Source organism: Neomonachus schauinslandi, chromosome 9 (genome assembly GCF_002201575.2).
Source record: "Neomonachus schauinslandi chromosome 9, ASM220157v2, whole genome shotgun sequence".
Lineage (NCBI taxonomy): Eukaryota > Metazoa > Chordata > Mammalia > Carnivora > Phocidae > Neomonachus > Neomonachus schauinslandi.
In genome coordinates this window covers 22,395,586-22,417,575 of record NC_058411.1, presented here as the reverse complement: position 1 = coordinate 22,417,575, position 21,990 = coordinate 22,395,586, and the positions used below count along the sequence as shown (strand labels likewise).

The 21,990-nt window shown below is 39.7% G+C and overlaps 1 protein-coding gene across 8 annotated transcripts in view; it reads left to right on the top strand.

Annotated features, from left to right (window-relative positions):
• The window catches only part of NRXN3 (neurexin 3), a 1,459,332-nt gene that overhangs the window by 1,232,853 nt on the left and 204,489 nt on the right, over positions 1–21,990 (top strand). The gene's annotated exons all lie outside the window — the stretch shown is intronic.

The window sequence follows — 21,990 nt, the reverse complement described above, 5'->3', positions numbered from 1 at the left end:
CTACTTAGAGACATTATTTTGATCATGTGTAAAGGAGAAGGCTAATCTGTAGTAAGGTTTTGAAGCAACAAGAGGGATTCTACCACATGCAGCTAGGAAAGTAAAACAAGTCTGACAATGCCACTTAGAGATTGTCACTAGATCTTTAATGAGGAGGGAATAGAGACTGATAATTTACTGGGCATCACCTACTGATCCTTTTATATTGCTATGTGGAGTAAATGGTATATGTTTTCCTTCATAGTGTGGGTTCAGTTGATTTTCATTGATTCATATGTTCATCAAATATTGATTGCTCTTACACTGTGTACAAGCTATGTTGCTAGCAATAGGAATACCAAAGTGAATAACCCAGACATGCTAACTTCGTGGAGTTTACTGTGTAGAGAGATTTTGAAATTAAATTTAGGATGCACAAATAGTGTTAGATACAATATGCTGATGATGTGGGCGTGACCTGTTTGAATCAAGATTCTGATACCCATAGAATGGAAAAATCAAAACAAAACAAACAAAACAAAAGACAAGGTATGCAGCATCCTTTCACAACATCTTCTTAAAGAAAATATATTGTTATCTGGGTAAATTCGTGTTAGAAAGTACTGTGAAGCACTTAGCAAACTTGAGATGGTGGTGTTCGGTAACTAATGTGAAATTGTATGGCTATTTAGATATTATGTTGGTATTTAACGTTTTGCATATTCATCACCTTTTTTCTAGAATTAAGTTCCTTAAGGGGAAGGATGAGAAAGGAAAATGAGAAGGAAAGTAACATTTGTGGATCTCCTGCTATGCTCTAGTCAGGGCACTAGGCACTAAACCTATGTTACTTCTTTCAAATATGAAAGTCAGGAAGCACTTCTGATGCTCTAGGCCTCCCCTGCACTGTCTAGTATAGTACTTTGCATTTGAAGGTGCTTCAAAATATTTGTTGATTGACTTATAATTTAAACTACTTATACAAGATTAAAAATAGTCTTTCCCAAGAGACTCATGTCCTTTCTTATTAGGTATAATAGCTTTTGCCATGTCACCCTCTCAAAGAAGCAGGGCAAAGACGTGGTCATTTTTATACTATGCCTTTTATACATTTTTGTGTTGTTGCTCACTTATTTCTCAGAGCCTTTGTGGAGCTAAAGACAAGTACAGTATCCATTTATCCTTTATCCTTTGAGTTCTGGGCTGAAAGCTGCCAATGCCTGGAAATGGTGTAACTTCTCCCTTTGGAAAGAGCAGTTTGCCAGTGGAGTGTGACACAGCCCCTTCTAGAGTGAGATTTCCAAAGAGGGACACATTCAGCCATTGGTTTGTTGGATTGCCACCTGGAGGTAGATCAGGCCACTTCACAATGGAATGGCTCAACTTTTGGAAAACCAAATTTAGGATGCAGTTTCAGTGAAACATAACTGTATTTTTCTTTCTTTTAAAAAGTGTAAGAAGATCAAGACCAATTCAAACACATGGACAGGTTCTGTGTTCTCAATTGCTAAAGAGATGGAAATAAAATATTATAGAAAATGCACATAGTACATATTAAGTGAGAAAAGCAAAATACAAATTGTTTATAAGCAACATGCTCCAAGCAGATAAAGAGCTACTCCAGGGATAGCTCCCTTCTGTACAACATACGATGATTTTTTTTTTAAGACTAAAAAGTCCTGGGGAAAGGAGAGCCACCCAAAACATGGCAAAGTGATGGAAAAGGTAGGCACACTTTATGTAGCCATGTGAAAAAACTGCAAGTTCCTCCCCCCATACACATTTTCTCTTTTTCTTTTAATAAACACTCAATGTAATTTACAACGACAGTGAACCCGGCTTTAAAACCAAACAAGTAAAGATTTCCCAAACCTCCGTAGCAGCTAAGTGGGCAAGTAACTTAAAGTTTGACAAACGACATATCTACACAAGTGCTCAAGGGTACAAACAATTCAACTGCTTTAAGGGATCTGACTTTAGTGCAAGGGACACCCCTTGCGTTTCTTGCTGCCTGGATATAATGACTGGAACTTCGGCATTCATATTGGATCGTGAAGTAACTTTAGGGTGGAAGTCATGTGCCGGGTAGAAGTGTTTGGGTCTCACATGACTTTGTGGAAAATTCCCTATCAGCCTTAAACTGCCTAATCCTGAATTTATTTATGTGAGAGAATAAATTTTTGTAGTGTTTATACCACTATTTTTTGTATCACTGTTATTCACACTGAGCACAATTCCTAATTACTACATATATGAGCTTTGCTCAGGTTCTAATTAACTGTCTTACCCCCAACAGGAAAGAGCTTAATTCTAAGCTGCCTCTGGACTCTGTGGATGTTCCAAGCTTCAGAAAATACATTCCCAGCTGCTCAGACTCTTTGTTTAATCTTGTTTAGCCAAACCACTCTCAGCTCCAAGTAGCAAAGACATAACTCACATTTTGCCTTAGCCTTGGGTTCTCCTCTTATAAGTAATTGACAAAGTTCGTACCAGTTGGATAGGCATTGCCCAAAGAAACCTCACGTTTCCAAATCTTAGAAGAGACTAACCAACTAACTGACTGGTGACTGATTCATTAATCAATGCTTACACATACTCACTTATTTCCATCAATGTGTTGATCACCTTTTGCCACCAAGAGCTAGGTTGGTTCCCAGCATATAAAGATGAATCAGAAACAGTTCTAAGTCAAACTTTAATTTCCGGTCTAGCATAAAGTACACTAAACCAGAGCTGAACTATGCAGGGCACCGATAGCTGGTGATGCTTCTACCACAATATAGTATAATTCACCTAGCAGTAGACTTAGTTGAATTACATTTTTTCCACTAATGCTGGCATTTTAAGGTTGTCTCTTAGATAGATAGATGATAGATAGATAGATAGACTGAACGACCAATGCTTTATATTTTCTGTTAGCAGAAATTGTGTCCAATTATCTATTACCAAAGTATCCGCTGCTGCTGTTAAAAACTTTAGAAGACAGTACTCCCAAAATATCTGACTTGAAATCTGATAGAGAACAGAGTAAGCAGACAAGAGAGATCTCAAGGCAGTTCACCTCTGTGACAGTTCTATTGAGACAGAACACACATATACACAGATACACTCACACATAGAGTGTTTGAAATAAGAATTTCCTTCAAGGAGAAGCACAAAGGGAACAGAAGGCCCAGGGTTTGTAACTGGCTTTAGAGGAGCTTACTATTCACTTATTTATAAATGTAAACAAAGCCCAATTAGTCTTTAGTTCAAGGAAGAGAGACACAAGAGAGGAAATGGTCATGGATGGCCTTCATGATGTTTTTTTTTTTTTTTCCCCCATCTGAAGCATAGAAACTCATTATCAGTATGGATTTTGTCTGGATTGTTCTCCTACTCAGAGGCTGGCTCTGCAGAAGTCGTTATCAAACCTTTGGAAGTAACATTTTTTCTACCTCTGAATATGAGGTATTTTTTCCCCCTCCTTGTTTTTCCCTCCCTTCTTATTACACTGATTGCATGCAAAATTAATTATCAGTCCTGTCACATCTTACACTGCTAACAGTGGTCAGTATTGAATTATGGGGAACGCAAACACAATTTTCAGCAGTCTAATTGCTTCTCCTGTACCCAGCGAAACATTACATTAAATACCCACAGCAAGCAGATTGTATTCGATTTCCATAACAAACTGGTGGGATTTCATTACTGGAATCCCTAGCATCTCCTCACATGACTCTCTCCTAACTGCTCTATCAGGCTAGTCTTGCACAAAGCAAATTCCTTTCCAAAGCTGCAGTTGCCCAGTGAGTTATTGATATATCGTGTATCAAGCAGTCCATGAGAGTGAAGTGGGTGTGTTAAAACGAGACTAGTTCTTCTCTTTTGGAAGATGATTGACTGAATCCCACAGAGCCTCACTCCATTCTAAGCAATTAGGAGTGCTGTGACAAAGGATCTCCAGGGCTGTTACAGTGTTGTACCTAAAGATTACAAGAGATTTGCCCATAGTGATAGATGACTAATGCTTTCTATAGACATTGAAAACTTCTACTGTTCCAACTTCAAATAACTCAGAGATTAGGTAGAAGGGAAGACAAAATGTAAACAAATAATCATAATGCACTGTTTAATGTATACTGATAGATGTATCTTCAGGGTACCTTGGCAACTTAGAAGATACTGCAGTGCGGTTGCATAAGAAGACTGAGATAATCACCAAAATCTTAAAAGGGAAATTAACACTTGAATTGACTAATGAGTAGGGGTTCATTAAGCAGACATAGTGAAGAAGGGCATTTTAGAAAAAATAATGCTAATAACTGTCATTTACAGAGAGGTTAATTGTGTCATCCTAGTTTGAAGCTCATTGTATGTACCAAAGCATTTGATCCCCAGAACAACCCTATGAGATATTACCCACATCTTTTAGGTGAGGAAAATGAAGCACTGGGAAATTAAGAAACTGCCCCAACTGTGATGGTTAATTTCATATGTCAAATTGACTGGCTCCAGGGTACCCAGATTAAACCTTGTTTTTGGGTGTGCTTTTAAGCATATTTCTGGATGAGATTAGTATTTAAATCAGTGGACTCAGTGAAATAGGTTGCCCTCCCCAATGTGGATGGGCATCATCTAATCCATTGAGGGCCTGGATAGAACAGAAAGGAGGGGAAGTGGGAATTTGCCTCTTTTTGTTTCTCAGGCTTTTGGATTTGAACTGAATCACACTACTGGTTGTCCTGGATCTCAGGGTGACAAATGGCAGCTCATCAGAGTTCTCAGTCTTCATGATCATGTGATCCAGTTTCTCATAATGTATGTATGATTCTGTAGAGAACCCTGGAATTTTGGAACCAAGATTTTGGAACCAAGAATGGTTCTAGAGGAACAGATTTTCAGGGATGAGCTTTTTTTAATTGGTTCTGAGGTTTCCAGAATTGGCTCTCTAGTCTGATTAAAGATCCTAATGACTCTAAAGAGACCACTGATTGTCTGTGGTGTAAACTGTTTATAGAGATACCCAAAATGTCTGCCTTGGTCACTCCTAATCAACCAGGTAGAAGAGGCGAGGAGCTAGATGACTCTTTATGGTGCTTTCGAACATTAGAAAACTAAAGAATATAATGGCATTGGTTGGTTGTCACACAGCTAATAAGTAACAGAGCAAGAAATCAGACCCAGCAGGGTGAAGAAGTCACAGATCAGCAGGGAAGACAGATCTAGATCATTAAGAATCATATTAGTCATGCCAGGGAGGTTGAAATTAATCTGCAGGCAATAGGGAACCAAAGAAAAGCAACAAGGTCAGATTTGCATTTTAAAAATATTGTGTAAGTAGACAGAAGGATTGGTTAGAAGGAAGCCAGAATTAGAAGCTGGGAGATCAAGACTTTCACATTAGTCTAGGCCAGGGCTGCTGGTCGAGAAGCCAAGTCATGGCAACAGCATCTGGGATATGAAGAGGGGATATATATGAGAAATATTTAAGGGATGCATTTGACACAACTTGGTAACAGATTGAAATGATAGATGTGGAATTAGAATCAGTTAATCTACTGTTCTGACCTTCTTTCCCTATCCCCAAAACTACCAGGTATCGTGAAATAAGAAGCAAGGGAAAAGGGTTGAAAAAGAGGGAGAAAGGTTAAAAGAGAACAGGCTTGAGAGGGACAATTGAAAAATTGGAGTGTTCCAAGGGACTTGGTAGCCTGAGAAATGTCTGCAAACTGTTCAGGTATTCCATGTGGATCGGCCATTGAGATTCACAAACCAGTTTAGAGAGTTTACTTTTTGAATAGTCTGACTTCCTTGTTTTATGGATGAAGAATGAGGTCTAGAGAGATTGAAGTGACTTATCTCAGGTCACTTAGGTAGGTAGTTACAGAGCCAAATGTATACCTCCCATTTCCATTTGTTTTGGATCATGACATCCTCAAGTAGTAGCCTAGTCCCTCCTCCCTGGGAGAGAATCCTTAAACACAAAATCTTTTTTTTTTTTTTTTTTAAGATTTTATTTGTCAGGGAGAGAGAGAGCACATGCACGTGCGAGAGCACGAGCAGCAGAGGGAGAAGCAGGCTCCCTTCTGAGCAGGGAGCCTGATGCCAGACTCCATCCCAGGACCCTGGGATCATGACCTGAGCTGAAGGCAGACACACCCCACTGAGCCAACCAGGCATCCCTAAACACAAAATTTTGTCCTCAGATGCCTGAGACAGATCTTTTAGGGAACACTGCAGTACACTGCCCAGATTCCTCTTCCCCATCCACATACTCAGCTGCTGGGAGTGTTGGCTGCTGAATGCTCTCAGCTGGGTACCTTTCCAGGAATTGCTCTCTGCAGGAGAACTTTACCTGTCTTATGGTTAAACTAAACTGAAAAACAAAAACTTTGTACAGAGGATATTTGTTGTCAAGAGAGAGTGGGGCGAGGGCTATGCTTATAAGATAAATTCACAGAGATGGAATTTCTGATTCAGTGACATTATCATGAATTTTTACATGATACATATGTTTGGTACCTATTCCCAAAAGGTTTTTCAAAAGTGGGCATCAATACACACATAGTAGTATTCGGTAGTATTAATTTCACCACTTTTCTCACCATTTTTTAAGAAGCTAATTCATTTTGCATCTCCAGATTCTACTAAGCTTCAAGAGAGGAGTTAAGGAAGTAAACCAAACTTTGAAGCATATGAAGTATGTATTTAAGAAATTCTATCTTCTGCAGTCAATGACAAATGTTAAGAATAGAGAAGATGCTAAAAACTGACCAGTATCAGAAACCCATATTCAAATCTCATATTTTTTTCACTCAAAATAAGCCTCATTAAAGGCAATAATTTTCCCCTTCACTCACAGATGAGTCTTTCTCTAATTAGACTATGACCAAAACCAAATGTGATTGAGGAAAGGATGCAGAAAGAAGCCTATTAGATAAAGGCAAAATATGGGATGGTCAGAAGCACTTTAGTCAACCTACCCTTTACCAACTGCAGAATTGAAAAGTAACATCAACAAGGTTATCTGGACCTTGAAGGCTGAGTACTGTAAAAACACTGAGACTTGATCATTATCATTTTAAATTTTGAATTCAGAGAATGTTGCTGAATAGCAGCAACACAAGAGAGACTTAAGATTTGCCTGGTGGACTTACCCTCTCTAGGTTCCGACATAGGACCTATTCATATCATATTCATAGGAGCTATTTTCAAAAAGCCCTGTAAGTGATTTAGATGTGTATTTCCAAAAAGGAATTACTGTCTTATCAATTCATGGGTGGCAAGGCCTAATTCTACCTGAAGTTGACCCTGGAGCTATTTATAAAGTCTGGGTTTTGAAGACTGGGTAGAATTTGGATACACCTAGAGAAAAACAGGGATATTTATGGTTCAACATTAAATGATTTCCAGAAAGAAATCAAAAAGCATAGAGTGACCAAAGAATGATGTATATGGCTGGAATGTAAGGGTTATAGGATGGTGGTTAGGAATAAAGCTTTAATACAGCAAGCACTGGGAATTTCTAAAGAAGTTTGAGTTTAAAAAGTTGAACTCAGTAAAGTGATTTGAACTGTTGGATTAAGTATTAGTCTTTTTGGCAATGTGATACCATGAAGGTATTTTGAGCAGAGAAGTGACCTCATGCAAAAATAGTCAAACACATGTACAAGGATAGATGAAAACAAAAGCTAATTAGTATACTAACTACTGCTGTTGTGTTATAAAGACTTGATGGCATTGGAGTGCAAAAAAGATTACAGCATTTTTTTTTAAAGATTTTATTTATTTATTTGACAGAGTGAGAGAACACAAGCAGGGGGAGCACCAGAGGGAGAGGGAGAGGCAGGCTCCCCACTGAGCAGGGAGCCCGACGCGGGGCTCGATCCCAGGACCCCGGGATCATGACCTGAGCCGAAGGCTCAGGCAGAAGGCAGACGCTTAACAACTGAGCCACCCAGGCACCCCAGATTACAGCATTTTAAAGGAAGAATCTCCCCAACAGGGTGGCTGACTGGATTTTGGAAGAAAGAATTCATTCCCGAACGAATGGAAAATTAATGGTGCCATTTCCAAAACTAGATCATTGATTTAGAGGGAACTGGCTTGGTGCAGTGGGAAGAAAATCCGTGTTTTTCTGATACTTAAGATAATAGAGTAACAGTCAAGCAGAGATACCTGGGAGGCAGTTGCATATGTAGGACTGGAGTCCAAAACCATGAAAAGAGGTCAAGGAAGAGATTTTACAGGATTTTTCCTTGAAGGAAGTAGGTGAAGTCTTGAGAATGTATGGAATTTGAAGGGAATAAGATATAGGTAGAGACAAGAATCAATTTAGGCGGTGGTAGGAGAAAGGAAGAGAAAGAAGTGACTAAAGAAGGGAAAGGAGCAGAAAAGTAGAACCTGAGGAAAGCGAGCATTTCAGGAGCCTTGGAGTGATCTGCTCTATCAAAATACTACAGAGAAATCATTAAGCAAGGAATGTCAGGACTAGGTTCCTCCACCTCGTAACAAGAATGGTATTACTATGAGGTCGTTCTGAGGATTAAATGAAATCATGTATATTAAGCATTTAGCATGAGGCCAGACACAAGAAAAACATTTGGCCAACAATATCTGCTGTTGTAAATATTATAATTACTAATCATCTCCCAACTATGATGAGTGCTTTTCTAGTTACTCATTTGAATATCTGTAACTCTCACTTTCAAAGAGATGAGTGTCAATATGAAGAGAAAGATGTAAGCAGGTAAATATCATTTTATGGTATTGCTTCTATGAGAAAGATGCATATACAGTAGAAAGAGGCTCTAAGAGGGAAAAGTGAACACCTTCTAAGTTCTTTGTCAGATACAGATGATAAGATAAGCCTTATGCATTAAATTTCACTCTTGCACTTGTAAAATTTGCTAAGCCAGTTCATGGAGTCTTGAATCTGTTACTATGTTCCTTGTTCAATCTTGGTGGGGACAAACTCTTGGGAGAGAACAGCCAAGATTCAGGACCTTATCTCTCTCCTTTATGCACAGACTTCTTGTTTACTTTCTCTACCATAAATAAATCAGAATGGCTTTGACCAATGGACATATTTTGGAGCCTGAACAATGGTTGATCTTTAGACCCATTTTACAAATGAGGAAAACATATAAATTATTTACAGTATGTCAAAAATAGGATTTGGCTGAATCCAATAGCTTTTCTAGTGCTTCTATTTGCTCTTCAAGGAATGGATCATTTTACCCTTGGTTTAATCAGGTTTTTTCAAACCGTTCTACTCAAAAAATGGTATTCTGACCAACAGCATGGACGTCATCTGGATACTTGTTTCAAATGCAGAATCTCAAGCCCTACTCCAGACCTGTTGGATCAGAATATGCATTTTGGCAGAACTTTAGGGGAACTCTGTGTAGGTTGAGAGGAACTGGGTTAGAAGACTATCTGAGAGCTGAGGAACTTGACTACATTCCCCTTATTGCTTCATTGTACTACTGGGTGATGTCAGAGCATCATGAAGTAATCTTGGGTTATAGTTTAGCTCATAGTCCATGCAGTGGAGACTACAATTAGAACAAGGTACCACTGCTCTTCTTATCTGAGTTACGTGACACCGATGAACACAAATGAATATTTCTGATTGCAATAGACTAGATGTTTATGTCCCCCCAAAGTTCATATGTTGAGATTCTAAACCCGAACATGGTATTAGGTATTAGGAGATGGGGCTTTTTTGGCGGGGGGGGGTAATCAAGCAGAGCCCTTGAGAATGGGATTAGGGCTTATATTATAAAAGACACCTAATGGAGCTCTCTTGCTCCTTCTGCCCTGTGAGGTTACAGCAAAAAAGATGTTGATCTAGGAAGCAGGCTCTCACCAGACAAGGGATCTGCCTGCACCTTGATCTTGGACTTCCCAGCCTTCGGAACTGTGAACAGTAAATTGCTATTGTTTATAAGCTACCCAGTCTATGGTATTTCTGTTATAGCAGCTCTAACAGACCCATTCATGTTAGGGGTAGAACTGATTATTTTGCCACTGGAAAGTGCTTCTAGACTCATAAGCAAGTAAAACCTGGAGAGTCCTTCCAGAAATCGGAAATATTGGCAAAGAACTTCTAAGATGATTTATATAAAATTTGCTGTCACTTGCGAACTGCATGACTTCAGGCATTTTTTTAACCTCTCAAACCTAAGTTTTCTCATTCACAGAATGTGGATAATTATTGTACCTCTATTCTAGGGTTGAGGGGAACTTAAAGGATATATAAAGTAGTTATTACAGTGTCTCAGACCTAGTAGGGCTTGATAAATACTAACCTATTATTAAATTTATTATTCCATTATAATTGAGTATCTATTATCTAATCTCTTATATAAGGACACTGAAATAATAGATTTCTAAATACTTTGAATGGAATTCAGGAATTTTAAGTTAAGTGAGAATGACAAATAACCATGATATTAGAAATCTAGGTGGCACTCAGGGATCTGTTTTCTTAGTCTCTATTCTTTGGCCACTAAAACTGTTTATTTCTTTTGTCCCTTCTACATTGGAGGCAGAATTCTCCTCTCTTTCTCAAGGCAATGCTATCCGTTCACCATCCCCACACTGTGCAGTTGTGGAAGCGGGTTTGAGCAGATGAACACAGGAGCATACAAACCCATGTTTACCCTCCTTTGACACAATTCATCTTCTTTTACATTTCCTAGGAACACATTTTAGGATGGAAATGCCTTTATCCCATTTATATTTACTCAATTATTTGGTTTATTTTCTGTTTTTACAACCTAATTAAACTCAGCACATCAACATAGTGGAAGGCATGACAGCTGTAGAAACCTAGTTTATCGGCTTTGAGAGATAAAGCGCGGGATGGCAGAGTGTCTTCCCATTTTGTGACTACATACAATTGAGTATGAGGGCGAATGGTATTCTGGCCCTAATATTAAATTCTACTACAAAGCCACCATCGTCAAAATGATATAAATGACTGTAACCTTTCATACTTTCTGGGAAGACACAGTGATTGCTTCTAATGGAATGCCAGTTCATTCTCTTATTCAGAATATTTAATTCCGAACTCTTGGCCTATTACCCAGTAGTTGTCATTTCTGACGTCTTTTGACTGCCTTGATGAGACTGGAAGAAACTCTTAATTTGCTTTTTTTTATATTCTAGAAACCATGAAAGAAATCCATGAGCCCTTAGCTCATATGTTCTCCTTAAACTGTAGAATATTAGAGCCTTTTAATTTCATTGATTGTATTTTTTATTCTTCATCCACCACTCATAAGTTTTTTGTCCGAACTCTTGGAAAGTTCTGACGGGAGACTCTCTCCCTCATCAGTGGATGCGTTCACTGTTCACTTATTAAAGATAAGGATTGCCTTTGGCTAACCCCCTCCCCCACCCGCAGTGACTGCATTCCTACCAGGTGCAAAACAGGTGATACTGCAGATGTTGCTTTCCCCACATGGCTGAGTCACTGGTAATGATTAAAAATTCAAAAGACCCGCATTATCGTTCCCTTACAGGGAACTTTAAAAACATGTGGTCTAAATTGTTTCTTCTAGGGCTTATATCAATTCCATTTTTAAGTTATCACCTCTTCACAGGTTCCTAGGAAAAAGTGACAGGGGACAGTGTTTTACTACTGACTCATTGTATATACCAGTTTGGAATTTCACTTTATATTCCATTTCCAAAATGGGATAAAAATACATGGGGTAAGCTCCTAAGTCAGGGAGGTCTTCACATCCTAAGTAGCTCCTCTCTGAAGCCCCTCCGGATTCCATTTGCCCTCTGGGCAGATGTGAGCATAATTCTTTTTTTTTTTTTTTTTTTTAGTATTTTATTTATTTATTTGACAGCAAGAGACAGCAAGAGAGGGAACACAAGCAGGGGGAGCTGCAGGCAGAGGGAGAAGCAGGCTTTCCGCTGAGCAGGGAGCCTTATGTGGGGCTCGATCCCAGGACCCTGGGATCATGACCTGAGCCAAAGGCAAATGCTTAACCGACTGAGCCACCCAGATGGCCCTGTGAACATAATTATTTATCCCTAACTGTGCTGTATATCAGTTTTATAAGCACAGTATCTATAAAGAACACAGCTGTTAACATGAGAGCATAGTGCTTAACAGCTCAGGCTTTGGAGTGACTGTCCTGAATTCAAATTCCAGCTTTGCCATTTTCCAGCTCCGTAGACTTACATGGGTAACTGAGCCTCTCTGAGCCAGAGTTCCTTTATCTGTAAAATATGGACGATAATAATGCATGTCTCACAGCTTGTTGTGAGGATTAAATGAAATGTAATTAGCAAGTTGGTAGGAAGTACCAAGTATAATACTAACCCTACAGAGGTATGGAGTGGTTGCTTTCATTACTTATTAGCCTACATGTCTGACTCAGTACACTGTAGGCTTTAAGAGGACAAGACTTAGGTTGTATTTCATTTTTGTGTCTCTGAAACATAGTACAGTGCTCTGCATTTAGTAGTTTAATGAATAGTGAATGAATCAATGTATGAATGAGCAGATAATAACTTCTAGTCTATAATTCGTCAAAGAAACAATTTCCAGATAGATTTTTTTTCCCCTTTGGAAGTTTTCTTTAAAATGGTCTTAGTGCTAACACAGTGGGAGCCAAAGCTAGATCTTCAAGGCAGCTGGGGTGTGAACTCCTTGGCGGTGTCTCTGGAGAGCAACATGGATCTGAGTCACGTTCCTTCATTCATTAATGCCTTACTCATTTTTTATTTCCACCGTGAAGTAGCCCACTTGCTCAATTTTCTAATGCATTGTAGTTTTAAGTTTTCTTCTTTTTTGTAAGAAAAACAACAAAAATATGGCAAACGTCGATACAAACCCACATTTTCTCCCATCTTTAGCTCAGAATCTCCATTATTCTGCATAGAAACAGGCTGCAGATATTGTAAGGTGCAACAGATCTGAAATATGACATTTGCTCTGATTGATCCATTACTTATTTGTGGCAGAAGTTATCTTTCACCCAGTTTCACTTCTTTATGTCTCACTGTCTGTTTGCAAACTAGCCACTGTCCTTGAGGGTTCACACCTCCACGCTTGCTCAGCACCATTCACCCTGATAATACTTCTTCCTCCCACGATTTCCAGATTATTCAGATAGAGTAATATTTCTATACCAATCATGTTTAAGGATATTATTTTACATTTTTAACAAATAATGAAAGGGAACTGATGCAAAGTGGTAGACCGGTAAGATGACTAGGCTGGACTGGTCAATGATCAGACCATCAGAGTTTTACAGGTAGCTTGCTGATCAGAGAGCCTAGGGGAGAAATAGGAAGAATGAAGAATGACAGCCTTGGCTGAATCCTATACCCATGTGGAAGATGAAATTAGGCTAACATGGGTTAGTTATAAAGCACTTTTTCTTTGGTAGCCATAAGCATGTAGCTATGAGAAATAAGTGTCTTAGTTTTCAAAATGGCAATTTATGACTTTTCATAGCCTGTTCCTGAGGTGGGTTTCTGGCCAGTTGGCTAGTGACAGAAATACAGGTGTCACTCAAAGTTACAAAATGCCTGTGGCAGTTCTGGGAAGAGATTCTTTAGATCACCAGACTATGCCACTTCAGGAGTATTATCAATTACCAACTACCTAAGAGCAGAGGGTAAGGTAGGCATTTTTATTATTCTGCACTGTTGATTTGCTTCCTGGTACACCACTACTCATCTTTTCTTCCCTTTGGTTTAATTGATATGCTCAGCTGTTAAGCTCTACCCTGGTTCCTTCCAGCCCCACTGCAAAAAAAAGTAATGGGAATGGACATCTAAGGCCCCCATCTCTGAATGCAAAACAGGTTGAAAATGATAACTTAGTTGCTTAATGCATTTATAGGTTTGATTACCTGTCATTAGTTAGCACAGCCTTTATTCATTAAGCCTTGTATCAATTCAATCAGAATGAATGAATATCAGCTAGAACTGGGTCACATGCTGATTTTACCACTTCCTGGCTTTGTGGATGTTGGGTATGGTAATTAACCTCATTGAATGTCAGTTGCTTTATTTTTAAAGTTTGAGCAATAGTAACTAACATCAGGTTGTTAGAGAATTAAATGTGGTACCAAATATGGGGGTACCCCTTAAACATGTGTGTACATCCTTAAACGTGATCTGATACTTCCAGAATGGGGGCTGACATGTAGGAGGTACTCAAGAGATGGTAGCTGAAAAGGATGTTTCTTTCCTTTTTTTGATACTGTATGGGTAACCGTTTTCAATACAAGAAGTGTTTGTATTTGTGGAATCTTAATAGCATTTTGAAATTCTATTGTAGAATTTAAAAAATTTGAGGAGTTGGATTTTGTTCTTCTTACTGTATTAGGAAAAAAAAAAAGATTAAAAAGAAAAAAGTAGGTTTGTTTCCTTTTAATACTTTTAATAGATCTATAAATAGGGAGGAAAGCAAGCACTGAGATTTCTTTGGAATGCAAAATAATAGGAAGTTCATAAGCAACTGCTTATAATAGGAAGGCATGTTTTTCCCTCATAAGAAGATAGTTTAGAGGTTTTAAAAAGTAGTCAAGAGTCTTATCTTTAGGGAAAATTGGAAATAGTATCTTATTCTTATAAAATCAGTCAAGAATTGTGGACTGACTTTCCAAGATTGCTGCATTTGTGTGACAGAGAGAATTTTGCCCCTCAAAGTCCGACTCTGAGGATTTTGGCTAGGTGCAAGTGAAAAGCTGTGTTTTTCATTATACAGTTGCTATGATATTTTTGGAAGTATCCAGTTCCTTTCTAATATGTCAACTCTGTGAGTCTTAGAAGTATCTAGATCTCTAGATCTTATCTGTATTCAACCAGTTTCAAGATTCTTCTAATTGGATTTTTCTGGGGGTCCACTGGAGAGTGAGGGCTTTCTTTGACTTGGTCCAGATCCTTTGCAGGCCAGGCCTAACTTGTCCAGGTAAGGACAGGTACTGGACATTAGGAGGAGAATTATGTTCTGTAGCCTTTGAGAAACTCAGTAACACCTTGGCAGAGCCAAGCCTTCTGCTGAGAGAATGCCAGAAGTAACAGAGTAGGTTCCTGGGATTCTGGGCACATAGGCAAGATTAGTTCAAAAATCTGGAGTATTCTCCTGAAGAAGGAAGACTTCCCGGGAATAAAGCTACAAGACATGTCCTGTGAGACCTCAGAAAACTAACTAATGGAAGTTGTAGCATTTCCAAGAATCAATTAGATACTGAATGATCTCTTCTAGGAGAGTGAGTTCCCCACCAATGGAGGTATTGAAGAAAAAGGAAAGGCAAGCACTTGGGGGTTATTGAAGGAATTCATCCACCAGATACATGTTTACCTTGTTTAGTACTAAGTTCTCCTCTGTCTTAGAGATTCACTGACTATTCAAATTAGATCCACTTTTTAAAAAATACATTTCCATTGAGAAGTTCTTCTCTAATGTGCCAATCCAGTTTTACTCTTTGGAATTTGTGAGAAATGATAGAAATCCAGATCATGTAGAGGTGATGGCTAATTAACATATTCCTCTCAGAGAAGTATCCCCAGATTACTTTTTAAAATGATGAAAACTGTATTGGGGGTTTTATTTATTTTAGCAGCGCTCTGATTTCTTCTACTTTGTTAGTGGAGAAGAGAGAGAGAGAGAAAGCAGAGGAGAAAGGGAGATCATATTCAGTTTCCCAAAGAAAGGAAAAAAAAAACAATAAATTGAATTTTTAAAAATAAATGTAGTACTGTGCTGCCCCGGTCGTTATGGTCATTTATCATGCTCCTCTTCCCTTACCTGACTTTCTGCTGATTCTGAAGCATCTCCCTCAAGAATATCATCACACAACTGCTAGAAATCCTGATACGTCGCTGTTTTACCACACTTCCTCCCTAGTATTCGGGCTCGGAGAGTTTGCAGAGCTCTGGTTAATTAATGCGGAACTTTTTAGGATATCTCTGAATCTTGGCAGGGGTGGTAGGGGACTAGAATTTAATTAAAGGCACAAGCTATGTGGGGATTGTGGAGTCTCATATTACAGGAGGGAACCTGACATCGTATGGAGGCTGCTGGTGGGAAGTGAGCAGGGTGGCAGTGTGCGAGGACTGAAGGAAGATGATATCAAAAGGCCTAAACAAGGAAAAAGAAACGCAGAGATTGGAGCCATCCAGCTGAGTTTTGTCAAAGGCATGGTCTAGAGAAGATTGTGTGGAGCACGTGCACCCTGGCTTGCAGGTAGCAGCCCTTTCCCCTGATAGAAATTTGATGATGGCAGCAACAAAACCTAAACAGAGAATAATTAAAGAGCAAGGGGGTAACTCATGAAATGAAAATAACTTTAAAAGGATGAAAAGAAATTGTTGTTAACACACCATGTGGTTAACCTCTGAACCTAGCTGCTGTGGAAACATAATAACACAGAGTCAGCTCCTGCAATGCAAATAAGCCCCTTCCTGGGCGGAAATGGGGCTCTTTGGAAAAAGATTAACTTTTCTGTCCGCGGGGGCGTGATTTAACTCGCTGGAAGGGTAATTTGACAAATGGCGCCACAAGTGAATGCTGCTGGTTTCTATTAGAAGGCAAATGCTACAAAAGCAAGAAGAAAAACATTCTTGCAGTTTTCCCCCCCCTTAACATAAGGACAACTCTGAGCCTGCTCATTTTTGAGAGTTCCATAACTGGAAAGAAAGCTCCAAGGTTTGGTAACACGTGACTTACACAGAGCCAAATGAGCCTAGTTCAGAGAACATTCCTCTCAGGAGTGTGTATCTGCGTAGCCCACACTGGGTTTTAGGATCTTGACTGTTCTTGTCATTTTGGGCCACCTAGTTTAAGTTAAAAATAAAAAGAGTTTTGGGGAGCCTGGGTGGCTCAGTTGGTTAAGCATTTGACTCTTGATTTCATCTCAGGTCATGATCTCAGGGTCCTGAGGTGAGCCCTGCATAGAGCTCCACTCTGAGTATGGAGCCTGCTTAAGATTCTCTCTGTTTCTCCTTCTGCCCATCCCCCGTGCTCTCTCTTAAAAAAAAAAAAAGAGTTTCTTCTACTTGGAAATTGGGTCAGTTGGGATTATGATATTGAGGTTTGATGGACATTTCCATACCAAATTACATTTACCATAGTGTGTAGCTGATACTAATTCATTTCTCTTCACCGAGAAACTGGTAAGCATTTTAGCCCAGCTTGGACTGAGGGAGTTTTCAAAGTTCTGACTGTGTTGGGATTCCTCTTCCCTATCTCCTTATTTTATGTGTCATCCACTGATTCTCATCTATGCCCCAGGCCATTTTGCAGGAAAATATTCCTTCCATAAATAAAAAAATTTAGACCATAATCTCCATCTCTCTGCTGGCAATTATTGCTCAGTGTTCAAGCCTTATGTTCAAATTTCCTAATATTGATATCTCTTGCTATTGTGATTCTTAATATACCCTTGCATAGAAGTGTTTAGATCTGGAGATGCTTCAATTTAAAGAGAGCAACTTTCTTTTGGTACAGGCTCTGCACAATAACTCTGCTTGAGCTGCCTGCCTCAAGATGGCAGAGTTAGGAGAGGAATTTTACACCACCCTGGCTTTTGCCAAGGAAAGAAGAACCTTTGTATAATATTCTAACTACAAGGCACCCTGTAGTGTGTTGAAGTCATCCATTCACTCAGGCATTTATTTCCTGAGTGCCTCCTATGTTTCAGGAAGGGCTCTAAAGGGAACAAGTGAGAGCAGGTCCTTGTTTCCATGTATACCATATGCTAATGAGAAGAGGCAGGTGACACTCAAATTTGTAAATCACAAATCAGTTGCCAATAGCAATGAATGCTGGCATACAAAGGAATTGAACAAGGGCAGGAGGTACTTTGGGGATGGTATGGTTGGAGAAGACCCCTGGAAGGAGGAGACATCCTATCCAAAATCTGAGAGATGAGAAGGAGCCAGTGATAACAGACGTTGAAGAAGGGAATTCCAGACAGAGGGAGCAGAAGGCTCCAAAGATGGAAGCCAGAATGCCAGAGTGACCAAAGCAGAGTGAGGAGGGAAACTCTAGGAGTGAAGCAGTGGTTGGCTCCTAAAATATGTGCTTGTTCACTGACAGTGATCATTGGCAGTCTCATCCACTTTTTACAGAATTCCCCTTCGTAATAAAAAAACAAAATTAGGGGTGCCTGGGTGGCTCAGTTGTTAAGCATCTGCCTTCGGCTCAGGTCGTGATCCCGGGGTCCTGGGATCGAGCCCTGTATCGGGCTCCCTGCTCAGTGGGAAGCCTGCTTCTTCCTCTCCCACTCCCCCTGCTTGTGTTCCTGCTGTTGCTGTCTCTCTCTCTGTTAAATAAATAAATAAAATCTAAAAAAAAAAAAAATTATGTCTCTTTTTTCCTATTTTTGCCTACGACCATTAACTAATAATAACAAAAATAAATGTATTAAGTCCATCGCATATTCTAGTCACATTAGGTATTTTACATATATTATCTCATTTAATCCTCACATGAGTGCCAAGAAGTAGTGATGGAACCAAGATTTAGAGAAATGAACCAATTTCCCAAGATTTAGGCATAGCTAGTCAGTTGCAAAACCTGGATCAGTCCCCCACTGGCTTGTTTCCAAAGGGAGAGATTTACTTCTAAACTGTATAGCTTTTCTCACATTACCATTGTGTTCTTACGATGTGCCAGGCGCACTATATTTTATACATATTACCTCAGTATAGAAACTAATCCTGTGGAGTAGATATTATTCCTATTTGCAAGTAGGAAAGCTGAGAAATGGAACATTCAAAGGATTTATGTGAGGCCAAACACCAGTAATTGGCAGTGTTGGGATTCAGAGTTAGGTCCTTCTCAGTCTAATCGCTATCTGCATTAAACATTCTATTGAACTACATCCTGCCTCCTGATGTCATCAGTTAGGAAACACAGGTCCAGATTGTAGGGTGGCTAACTTGATGAGGATGGGTTGTTGGGACAGAATTTAAAACATGCATAGTTTTACCAGTAAAATTTCATGCTCCCAGCTGGGCAAAATCTTACCCATCTCTCTTCTTCTCTCTCAAATGCAGAATTTCCTATGAACTATTTCTTGATCACTCTGAATCTAATACATTCTTACCATCAGATGAGCCCCATGGCACTTGCCACCCTGCCTTGGTTCTGGTTATGTTTGTAAGTGCTTCATTCTTTCTACTTAGGTCCTGTATGTGTATTCACTCCTTGAGACATAGGGCTGTATCTCCCTCCTCTGTAACATCTAGCTGCCGAATGTGTCACTAGAGTAGCTGCTCAGTAAAGAGTTATCTAAGTAGCTGATATGTCAGGAATGGTGGGAAGAACCCTATCCCTGTTATCCTATTTCTTAGACTCAAGCATTCGAGAGGATTTGTTTGGAAAGCCACCAAAGAATATTTTTAATGAGACTGTCTTCTGAGATGGGGGAAAACCATCAGCACAAGATGAATGGCCACAGAACTGTACTGTTTTCTGCCAACTGATGTCTGTGCCTCTTATCCCTGTGGAAAGATAGAACCAAAAGTTTTCTCCCACTCTTGGAGGAACTGTCTGTGTTTTTAACCTCTGTGAATGGAGTTTTGGCCCTGCAGTTCTAGGATTTACCTGGGCCAGATGGGGCCTCTCCAGGATGGGATATGTCCCAGGAAGCTTTGCCATCTGAACCTCTCAGCACCTTGTACTCTATCCAGTGTCACCTGATGTATCACTTGGCCTCGCATATGAAACCAAATCAAATTTTAAAAAAAGAAAAAGAAAAAAAGATCTTAGGCTGCCCCTGCTACTTGTTACTATGACCAAAGAACATTATTCCATGGGGCATGTGCCCTTTAAGAAGAATGCTTTTCTACAGAAACAGCTGTGGTTGGTGGAAGACACAAGGTAAAACATGAAAACATTCTCTTCAATCTAGAGAATAAACAGAAAACAGAGTGGTTAACCAGAGCCATTTTACTGGCTAACTCACTGTTAAATATTGTATCATTTTATCCTTCCCCCATTGTCTGTGACTGAGTAATAGGGAAAGACAGATGTTAGGATATATTAGACAACAGTTTATACCTGTAACCTCTCCTATTTTGCATTTGACAGGTTACATATTGAAAAAGCCTCACATAGATTCTAGGGTTGGCTTAGATCCAAGTGAAAATAATAGCCTGAAAATTCATTACTGCTTTTGATTTTGACCAAACTTTTTTGGTTTTTTGATACAATGTTGCTTTTGGGGAAATACGTGATAGGAAAATAGGCCAGTTTCTGCAAAGCAAGTAATTTGAAACTCACAAAAATGTTGTGAAGTTGATTTGATTGTGCCCATTTTAGAAATAAAGGAATGGGAGCTCAAAGCGCTTAAAGAAAATGCCCATGGCCATTCCACCAGTGAGTGGGGGAGGGGGGTGTTTATCGGCCTCCAGGAGCCAGGTTCTTTCCTATTTCTTCACTGTTTATACGTATCTCAAACCCAGCCAACCTCAACAACACTGGTCTCATATTAAAAGAAAACTCATTTTAAAAAAAGAAAACTAATAGGGGTACCTGGGTGGCTCAGTCATTTAAGCGTCTGCCTTCAGCTCAGGTCATGATCCTGGTGTCCCAGGATCAAGCCCTGCGTCGGGCTCCTTGCTCAGCCGGGAGTTTGCTTCTCCCTCCCTCTTCTCCTCCCCTGCTCCTGCTTGCTTGCTCTCTCTTGCTCACTCTCTCTCTCTCTCTCTCTCAAATAAATAAATAAAATCTTTAAAAAAGAAAGAAAAAAGAAAACAAATAAGCAAAAGCACTAGCTAAGTCAGAGGATCTTGATCGAGCTTTGACGGTGGGAATATCAAAGTTCAACTTTTACCTGAATCCTCAGACATAGAAGGCAAGAGAAATTGATGTAAGACTAATCATCCAGGAACCAGAGTTGGGATGGGTGTTCACCAATTGTATCCAATTCCTTGGGATGACATAACAAAGTATCACAAACCAAATGGCTTAAAACAACAGAAATGTATTGTCTCATAGTTTGAGAGGTTAGAAGTCCAAAATCAAGGCAGGGCCAAGTTTCTTCTGAAGGTTCCATGCAGAATCCTTCTTTCTTCTTCCTGACTTCTGGTGATGTTTGTCAGTCATTAGCATTTCTTGGCCTGCTACTACATCACTCCAATCTCTGCATGTCATCACATGGCGCTCTCCTTGTGTGTCTCTCTCTTTGCATGGCATTTCCCTCCTCTTGCAAGGACACCAGTCATACTGGATTAGGGTGTACCCTAATGACCTCATCTTAATTTGATTACATCTCAAAGACCCAATTTGCAAATAAGGTCATATTCACAGGTACCAGGGATAAAGGCTTCAACATATTGTTTGAGGGGATACAGTTCAGCTCACAACACCAAGTTGTAAACGTGCTTCAAAATTTCTGTGTGCTGATGCCCATGGTCACCAAATGTATCATTGCTAATATGCGGAGGTGTGGGAGGAAATCGAGTGATTTAATCTCTTTGACAGGCAGCCCTAGGATTCTCTTTTCCTGTCACATCACACTTTGCTGTCATTGTCAGCAGAGTGTGTGGGTTGGCCTCTGATGAAGTGAAGCCTAAATCTTTGAGCCCCTAACCCAGGAAAGAAAGGCAGAGACCTAAATGCCTTCTCTCAGATTATCTTCTGATTATATATCCAGAGAACAGACACATCATGGATATGGTACTTGAGTCAGAAATCAAAGTGAGTATTCCCTAAGGGAAACACTAATTCCGTTCAGCTATCACTAAGTGTAAAACACCAGGAAGCATTGCATCCACAGTGTCCTCTGACCATGAGTGCAGAGGGAGACAGAAGGAGCCCATGGAACAGATATAGCAACACCCCAGTGACCTGGACTCCTCCACCAAAGGGACAGAGATGGCACATTTAGCAAAGGCATTTGAGGACCTCTGGTTTGTCCTCTTTATTTCACTGCTCTGAAAGGATAAATGACTAAACTCTTTATTGTCAGGTGGATGACTAGGAAACCGTGCGTAAGTCAGACCATCTAGCCAGCTGATGCCCCTTTAAGTGTGATA